The sequence below is a fragment of the Vicia villosa genome, linkage group LG6, assembly GCF_029867415.1.
Source record: "Vicia villosa cultivar HV-30 ecotype Madison, WI linkage group LG6, Vvil1.0, whole genome shotgun sequence".
Taxonomy (NCBI): domain Eukaryota; kingdom Viridiplantae; phylum Streptophyta; class Magnoliopsida; order Fabales; family Fabaceae; genus Vicia; species Vicia villosa.
This window is the reverse complement of record NC_081185.1, coordinates 25,394,008-25,404,050: the sequence shown is the minus strand read 5'-3', so window position 1 is coordinate 25,404,050 and position 10,043 is coordinate 25,394,008. Positions and strand designations below refer to the sequence as shown.

The 10,043-nt window shown below is 34.9% G+C and overlaps 1 long non-coding RNA gene across 1 annotated transcript; it reads left to right on the top strand.

Moving 5' to 3' along the window:
- Window positions 1–943: 943 nt before the first annotated feature.
- LOC131609031 (uncharacterized) lies at window positions 944–8,553 on the top strand. Its single transcript, XR_009285921.1, has 4 exons — window positions 944–1,233; window positions 2,552–2,640; window positions 3,320–5,549; window positions 6,961–8,553. It is a non-coding gene; the product is annotated as an uncharacterized LOC131609031 (long non-coding RNA).
- The last annotated feature ends 1,490 nt before the right edge of the window (window positions 8,554–10,043 follow it).

Genomic DNA, 10,043 nt, shown 5'->3' with positions numbered 1-10,043 from the left:
TGGCATTGTTAAGTGCCAAATTGTGTTATTTTGAGTATGTAAATAGTGGCACTTATCAATGCTTTTTGTTAATACCGTTTGAATAATTCCCCGTTTTTGTGTAATCACGTGTACTTTACGAATACTTGTATTTTCATACACTTTTATACCGTTTGATAGTTTTGTTGTATTTTTGTAGGTATTCTTGTGTTTTCGGAGCCTTGACGAATAAAGTGTCGAAGACACGGCTGCGAGAGCAAAGAGGAAATAATTCTGCTGTTCTGGTGCAGGGCGCTTCGTGTAAGACCCATAGAAGTGCTATTTTATTTTATCGATTTTTTTATATAATTGTCTATAAATAACACAACGTTATTGAGACCATGCCGAAGTGATATAAAAAAATCTATTAATATTAAAACTATATTCTTGTAGTTTTAATTATCTATGCAAAATATTTTCATTTTGTCAAAATTTAAATAGGAGTTTTACAGACTGACCGGTCCAAGTAATTCGACACCGTGTGAAAAATTAGAAGGCGAAATATTTTAAGTTTTGACTTGTATCCGAATATTTTAATAATCTATGTTGCGCGTAGATCGTGTTGGTAAGCTCGTTTTATTTTACAACATTTACAGTTATAAATTTACCTGTCCGAGTCTGTTTAACCGAGTATTTTTTATTTTTGATTTTAATCATTTTCAGTCTGTTTTATTAAACTTCGTTCCGCATAAATCATTTTCCTATATTTATTTTTATTTTTCGATAAAATACGTATCCAACTGCTATTCATTCCGGTCCCCATTTCTACAATTTTATTCGTGTAAAATAGTATGTCTTTTTCATTTTATGTAGTATAGTTAAAATCTTGTAGCCAAAGTTACTAAATTCTACACGTTGGCTTTTCTAAGTGATTAAATTAACATTTAAATCAAACAAAATATCTAGATACTTATTTGGTTTATTATTATTATAATGTTGTGAGTAGAGAGAATTAAGGGTTGAGATTTAACCCACATGGATTATGCATTTCATCAAATGGCCGTAATTCATTCACATTCTCTATTTAAGAAAACAACGCCCAACACCTCAAATTGTCTTTCTCCTCTTCTCTGTTAACCGAACACTCCCTTCTCCACTCTTCATGTTTTCTTCTTCTTGCAATTTACATATATACCTTGTGAGATTTGAATGATCTTTGAGAGAGTTTTAGGAAATCAATTTAAGAGAGGATTAAAGAAAAGAATAAAGCTTGAGGTAACCAATTAAATATTTTCCATCTTTTATATTATCTTATAACTAGCCAAGTTTAGAAGCTTATGATGAGAGTATGTTGTGATTCAAATAATGTGTTAAAGTTGGAATTTCATGATAACTTATGTTAAGGCTTGACAGTAGATTAAAATTTCTTCTATGAATAATAATTATTATTATCAGATTAAATTAACTCATCATCCTTACACCAACTTATAACACTTTATATAAATATGTCTAACTCATTTTAATTTGAAATTTAATAAAACCCAAGATGAAGTTTAGAATAAAAAAATCTATAATTATGTGGCTAATTATATTTAATATTTTGGAACCTACTGTGATCATAATTTGGGTTTATCTTTAAATTTGATTTAAAGTTAACGATAGTTTCTAATTTGGACTATTTACTATAAACTCATTTATAGTTTAATTCATTTTTAAATTTGATGGTTAATAATAAATATTTGAAGAATACTAAATTTAAAGAATTATGTTTTAGAACTGTAATCTAGTTTTACTGTATCAATCGTTTTATTTTAAATTTAATTTTCTTATGTTTAGAAATAAATAATTTTTATTATTGTTTTAAAGAGTTAAGATCCAAATTGAAATATAAATATCTATGGCTGTTTTAAGGACAGGGTTTATATTATTAACTTATTCTATTTAGCCCTACAAAATTGTTATAAATTTAAATTTATACAAAAAGATTAGGGAGAAGACTTTGTTTTAAAATTCAAACAACCTGACGTGAGTTTGTTTAATAACTATACTTTATATTTTGTCAAATAAAAATAATAGATAGTTTATTTTATTCTAAATTCAAAATAGGAAATAATATTCTAATTTAGAATTTCTTAATTATTCTTAGAATGAGGCCAATCTAATTTGATATTAAAATGTATGAACTTTGATAATTTTGGAAATGTTCCCACAATAGTTTTTTTTTTTATGAATTAAAACTAGTTAATTTTTAGAAGCTATCAATATTGTCTTGATAAATTTTAATTTTAAGTATAATAATTTATTTTCAATAATTTTAATCAAAGTATTTGACACGATGAGTTAATCAGAATAATAAATAAATTAAAAGAGTGAGTTAGAAACTTCCTTTGATTACTATTTTATTATTCTTTTATGAGAAAAAAATCATTTTCAATTTGAAATGATATATAGTTTTTTTAATATAAAAATGATTAGGTTAGTAAAATGCTAATAAAAATCTAAACCTAAATGATTTGGTAAGTGGCAAAGATAAAGCCTTAATTATGATGTAATTGAGTTAGTGTTAACTTAATTAAATTGTGTATTTTAAAAGGTTGAAAGTGTGAACTGGATAGTGACCTTGGCGAGAGAGACATACCGTTCTCATGTAGCGTAAGTTGAATGTGTTTGAAGCTTGATAAGGTAAGGGCACTTTCTAACGATATTATATATGATTGAATGCATATGTGCTGGTATGAATGATTGTGTGCCCGGTTCGGGATGTGTGTTTCTGCTGTGATGCTAAACTTGAGAATTTGTTTTCATATGATTTGTTGAAAATATATGAATTGACTTGTGGTTATGATTACATATGTGAAGATTATGTAAGTTCATATGATTTGTTGAATATATGAATTGACTCTTGAGAAATATTATGATGCATTTGCATATATGTGCTCATGCATATCATAGTTGCGTGTATGTCGAGAGGACTGCACCGGGTGAGGACTCTAGAGGATGAGCCCACCTAATCCTGCGGGATTTTATTGAGTTGGTTTCTGTTGGGATCACTTCTAGTGAGGCAGCACCTCGGTGTCTGTTGGGATCACTTTTAGTGAGGCAGAACCTTTTTAGTAGGACGTGCCTACGACTCTCTGCGGAGAGGTAAAATTCCGGAATTCATGCATGTGAGGAACCCGGTTAGGGGGATCACACCCATGTAGAGTCTGCATTTGGATATTTGTGCATTACTTTATTTGTTGAAATAAATATTGTGACTGTTGTATATCATGTTTTACTTGCATGTGTGTATTCTTTCATGTATGCTATTTTTAGATCGTGACCCTCTACTATTATTCTGTTGTGGCTAACGACCACCCAGGTTGTTAGCAATTGGGGATAGTTAAGGTATCCTGGTGTCGTGAAGACTTGCAAGATGTGAATGTCTTTGGCTAGGAGTTCAAGATCAGCTTAGGGTTATGTTTCAGAGTGTTGTCCAGGTCTGTTATTGGGGAGTTTGTTGAAGCTTAATGCTTAAATGTGTTAGTGGTATTGACCTTTACTTGTTGTCAAATACTCTGTACGCAATTATATTCAAGTGGTCAAATATTTTATGACCTTGGGCATTGCGCTGGGCCTATTTATGGAAAAGACTTAGACCGAAAAGCTCGTACTCTGATTTATCATTTTTATTATTCCTAAAAGGACAGTGGTCCATATTTTGTAAGGCATTAATTTTGAAAAAAAAATACACTCTCGCTGTTAAAAATCGGGGTGTTACACTTCGCGCGCTGTAGGGCGCGTCGCGCCTTCTTTGAGTTTGAAGAACAAAAGCTGGCAGAAGTTTGGGCGCGTCGCGCGGTTTTTAGGGCGCTTCGCGCGCTAAGGCTGTTTGGTAAATTTATACAGGGCGCGTCACACCGAAGTAGGGCGCGTCGCGCCCACTGCGAAACTCAGTTTTGTATAAATAGTTAATAACAGATTTTTTTAGGTTTTTTATCACCTCTTCTTGACAAGTTGAGCTCTGATCCTTTTTTGGTAGTTTAGAGGCTTAGGAAACACCATTGGGTGCAACGTCAAGTGGATTGATCATGGATCTGACTCGATTTCATTGTACCGGTGAGATCTTTCCGGTTCATCTTCTCTCTTCCCTTTGTTTCATTCCAATGGTGGGTGTTGTATGTATATTTCTACTCTTATTGTATGTACATTTGTGGATCTTGGGATCGTTTATATATTCGCTTTACAAATCATCATTGTTGTTGTTCTTGATCTTTTTGCTTAAATGCTCTGGATTTGTGTTGTTGCAGACATGGACACCATAGATCTTGATTAGGAATGATAATTGTTAGTTTCTGGGTTGCAGACTTGGATTTAGGACTAACAATCGTAGTGGGTATCGAGTTTAATGCCTCCGTGTTGTTTGTGTCGGTGGAGAAATCGCTGATGTGAATAGTACGGTTGAGCTTTCGTCGGTGTTGCAGACATGGGCACCAATGCGGCATCTCGAGTGATGCCCGGTGATGTTGATGCATATTGTGAGTGTAGAGCGATAGATCTTCAGATTTAAGTATTCGACGGGTAGAACGAAATGCAATTCCATAACTCTTTCTCTTAGACTATTGAGATTGTTTATCTGCTTTTATTTACTTTTCCCGCATTTACCTTTCCGCACCCAATTCATGAAACTTAGAACGCGAGATAGTCGAACGGCAGTTCTTCTCACCAATCTCTGTGGACACGATAATTCCCGGATGAATACTTCCAAAACTTTTGTTGCTTGCCGCTTTACCGCCTCAACAAAATGGCGTCGTTGCCGGGGATTGGTTGAGATTAATCGCATTGCGATGGTTTTATGTTTTAAGTTTCGTATATATGTCCATAGCGTATATTTTGTGTATAGACTCATACTTGTATTTTCTTGTATAGTTATACTTGTTTCGTTTTGTTTGGTAAACTGACTAAACAAGTTGAACTCGGATTAGCTCTTAAATTACATATCTTCACTTTTCAACTTGTTTAGTCAATTTCACCATTCATTTGTAATTTGGTGTTTTTACACATACTTGTATATACTTTTGCTTTTAATTCGTTTGTTAAGTGTTTGGGCAGGACGTTTTCTTTAGGTTGCGTTTGAGGCGAAAGCATTGGCGTACCGCGAGGAAGTTTCTTACCATTCGCGAAACAATAAAGGCGTCGAGCTAACGACGTTAAACGAGCGCTTGTTGGGAGGCACCCCAACAGTTTTATTTTTCTGTTTTTCTGTAATTGAGTTGTGTAGGTGTTAAGTGGTGGCTCACTGGAAAATCTGTCTTTTTAGACTGGTCTGGTTTTTCTGGTGTAGCGCGCGTCGCGCGCTCTTGGGTGTGTCGCGCGCTGGGTTGCTTTTGGCCAGTGACCTCTTTTTAACGGGTCATTCGGCTCGCCTTTTTCCCACTTACACCAAGGCTTTATAGTATAGTATTCTATCGATTTATTTTTAATGGTTTTGTTTGTGTTTAGACTCAAATTTTGGCCCGATTACTTGGAGTCGCATTTGGTAATTCTTCGATTTTGATTGATTCAACAAGCCGGTTGTGCGGTAATGATTGATCGACTTTGTACATAACAAGGTACTCGTTTATCGCTTTCTATAGCATAGCATGTTTAGGAGACTTTTCATTTGTACAATTTTCATACTATTCATTCTTTTTGCATAACTTGCTCATGACTTGAATCACAATTAGTTTTTCCTTTTTACCATAAATGTGAGGTGGCTTTCCATTGTGTATATATGTGAGTGACCGACATTTCTTGTTTTAACTGGATATTATTATGTTTAATCTTTCGTCTGTATTGATTTTGTGAATGCACGAAAGTGATCAAGGCACTTGTTTGATTTTGAGTACAACTACCATAAGCCAAATATCATTTTACCTTGTGAGTGTGTGACCATTAGTACCCCCTTTGAGCCTTTTTGTCATTGTCCATTTTGTTTTTGAACTTGAGAAATAGTTCACCCTTTTTGATGGATTTTGATTATCTTTGTTTTCTTGACCTTAACTATGATGTTTAGATGGATTTTTACCTTGCCTTAGAAAGTAGGGAGTATTCACTTTATGTTATGGTTGAATTCAAGTTGGGGAGAGGATGTTTGCTTGCTTATGTTGTGATTGATGTGAGGTTAAGAAAAGAAAAATAAAAGAAAAAAAATCGTGAAAAAGAAAGAAAAGAAAAAGAAAGAAAAAAGAGAAAAATTTGAAGAAAAAAAATATCAAAAAGAGTTTGGAATAAGATTTGTGTTAATAAGTATTGTGTTTGGTGTGAAACTTGTGATGAAGAAGAAAGTTGGATTGAAATTGTATTGTTTGAAACTTTGTGGAAGTAATTACTCCCTTAGGTTTAGGCAAGTTTTTGTTTCGATTAGCTTTAGGACTTATCATTTGTTTGTTAACCGAGCCACATTACAACCTTGAAAGCCCTTGTGATTCGTGCCGTTGCATTTTCGATACTATTTTTGGATGAATGCATAATTTTGTCTATTGTTTGCAAGATTGTTGGATGAGTGTTCAAAGTCCTCACCTTTCGGTGTTTTTCATCTACCGATGAGTTTTTGCTAGGCGTGATTCATTATTGAGCTTGTTTTGTTTTAGGATGTTTTGTATGAATTTTTGTACTTAGGAATCGTGTCATTTTCATGTTGTCGTTGTAGGATAGTGGTAAGTATTTACTTTGTTCATACGTTTTTGTTTGAACCGTACAATTGTTTCGTTTTTCTAAATCATGTTGATTCTTGATTCTTTTGATTTTTACTTTTGCGATTGGAGTGTTTGGCCCTGTTTGAGGACAAACAGATTCTAGTTGGGGAGAGTTGTTAAGTGCCAAATTGTGTTATTTTGAGTATGTAAATAGTGGCACTTATCAATGCTTTTGGTTAATACCGTTTGAATAATTCCCCGTTTTTGTGTAATTACGTGTACTTTACGAATACTTGTATTTTCATACACTTTTATACCGTTTGATAGTTTTGTTGTATTTTTGTAGGTATTCTTGTGTTTTCGGAGCCTTGACGAATAAAGTGTCGAAGACACGGCTGCGAGAGCAAAGAGGAAATAATTCTGCTGTTCTGGTGCAGGGCGCTTCGCGCGCTGTAGGGCGCGTCGCGCCTTCTTTGAGTTTGAAGAACAAAAGCTGGCAGAAGTTTGGGCGCGTCACGCGGTTTTTAGGGCGCTTCGCGCGCTAAGGCGGTTTGGTAAATTTATACAGGGCGCGTCGCACCGAAGTAGGGCGCGTCGCGCCCACTGCGAAACTCAGTTTTGTATAAATAGTTAATAACAGATTTTTTTAGGTTTTTTATCACCTCTTCTTGACAAGTTGAGCTCTGATCCTTTTTTGGTAGTTTAGAGGCTTAGGAAACACCATTGGGTGCGACGTCAAGTGGATTGATCATGGATCTGACTCGATTTCATTGTACCGGTGAGATCTTTCCGGTTCATCTTCTCTCTTCCCTTTGTTTCATTCCAATGGTGGGTGTTGTATGTATATTTCTACTCTTATTGTATGTACATTTGTGGATCTTGGGATCGTTTATATATTTGCTTTACAAATCATCATTGTTGTTGTTCTTGATCTTTTTGCTTAAATGCTCTGGATTTGTGTTGTTGCAGACATGGACACCATAGATCTTGATTAGGAATGATAACTGTTAGTTTCTGGGTTGCAGACTTGGATTTAGGACTAACAATCGTAGTGGGTATCGAGTTTAATGCCTCCGTGTTGTTTGTGTCGGTGGAGAAATCGCTGATGTGAATAGTACGGTTGAGCTTTCGTCGGTGTTGCATACATGGGCACCAATGCGGCATCTCGAGTGATGCCCGGTGATGTTGACGCATATTGTGAGTGTAGAGCGATAGATCTTCAGATTTAAGTATTCGACGGGTAGAACGAAATGCAATTCCATAACTCTTTCTCTTAGACTATTGAGATTGTTTATCTGCTTTTATTTACTTTTCCCGCATTTACCTTTCCGCACCCAATTCATGAAACTTAGAACGCGAGATAGTCGAACGGCAGTTCTTCTCACCAATCTCTGTGGACACGATAATTCCCGGATGAATACTTCCAAAACTTTTGTTGCTTGCCGCTTTACCGCCTCAACAGGCATGTCACCAAATGAATGTTGATCCCGGATCCAGGTACGTGTCGTAAAGATGAAGGTGGCAGTCTCTCGAGAAGCCAAAGTTAATAGAAAAGACGATTCAAGGGCTACTAGATGCTAATTTCATCTTTGAAGTGAAGTATTCTTAGTGGTTATCCAATGTAGTCTTAGTCAAGAAAGCCTCGGGAAAATTGAGAATGTGTGTCGACTACACCGATATGAAGAAGGCATGCCCCCATTTGTTTGTGAAGTCTTAAGTCCAATAATGTTTTAGAGGGAGCAAGGAGGAAAGCCTTGATCACGCTTTACTTAATGCTCATGTCGACTCAATTACAATGCAAGTTTGCCAAGCATTAAAAAGGGGGAGAATGAAGTTGTTATGCCCTATAGGGCTTTGGTTTTGTTGCTTGTCTCGTTTATTATTTATCCTTTATCACTTTTGTAATTCAGTCTCCTCTAAGTTAGATCTCTGCAAATATCTTAGAACTGAATGTAATGCTTTTTAAATAGTGTTTTTCATTGAATCGTGTTTTTGCATGCATAAATCAAACTGTTTTTTTAGTGTGAGCAATATGCTTTAAGTCACTTAGTCGAGTGTTTAGATTAAGAACAATATTTGAGATTTGTTCAAGTCATTCCATAAGTAACATCTTAAAACATCTTTGAAAATTGCAAAAATATGAGATTTTAAGTGTGTGATAATCACACATCATGCGTGTAACACCCGCATTTATTATTTCGTATTTTATTTTATTATTTGTGAATTATGTGGATTAATTGTGTTTATATGTGCTTATGTGGTTTTATGTTATTTATTGAGTTTTACTAGTAAATGACATAAATTGGTGATTAGACTAGTTATTGGGCCTATGATAGGATTAGCATTAGAGAGGTGTTAATTAGGGCCCATTAGCAATTAGAAGATAGTAAGGGTTTAACAAAACAAGGATTTTAGAGGAAAATAGAATTAGAAGCTCATTTGGGATTTTTGGTGAAAGAAGAGAAGAGAGAAGAGAAAGAGATATTGAAGATTAGAGTTGGCTTCAATCCAAATCCCAAGGTAAGGGTGGGGTTCTTTCATACTAAAGGGATGTATGATGATGTTTAGGGTGGGGTTTTGATTATGTGTTGTATCCATGGAATTGTGTGTAGAATTTTAGGGTTTATGATGAAAATGCATGAATCTTTGATTAGAAATGTGTTTTAATTGATGTTTGATGATAGATGATGATAAATTTCATGATTATATGTGTTTAATTGCTGTTTAGAATGAGTTTTGGGTGATAGATGAGTGATTACGTAGGTCTGTCATTGCTGTGATTTTTCTGCATAATCGCACGTTCGATAAGCGGACGCGAGGCCGCTAAGCGGATGATGTTTGTTTTGAAAAATAAAGATGGCTCGCTAAGCAGAGTCTGGTTTGCATTTCGCTACTGTTTTAGTCCCCGCTAAGCGGGGTTATTGAAATTGTATTTCCATAAGCGCGCTTGAAGGTCGCTAAGCGGACCTTCCTGTGCAAAACTTGTTCAAACTTTGACATGATGTATCTTTTGAACCGTAACTTGTTTTTAAATGCCGTTTGAACTTCCATGAAGCTCTAATTGATGTCCTTCCATTGTATATGCTTTGAATATCCTTGGAAATCTTTATGAATCCTTTCCTTGAATTGAATTGCTTTATGTTGTGAATGTTGTTGTGAAGTGAAGTATTGTTGTATGATGATGACGCAACATAGTGATGCATTCTTATGAATGATGATGATTTTGTTGTTGTTGTTGAAGTTCGACATTTGATTGAAAATGTTATATGGTTGTTTAGACGATGTTTTGTCGTATTGTTATATTGTATTCGTGGATGTGCATCATTGAGTCGCATCCATTGCATATTGCATGCCTGAAATTTATGGCAAACGCGATGGCCTGAAAACTATGGCAAACACGACGGCCTTAATGGCAAATAGAGACGATGT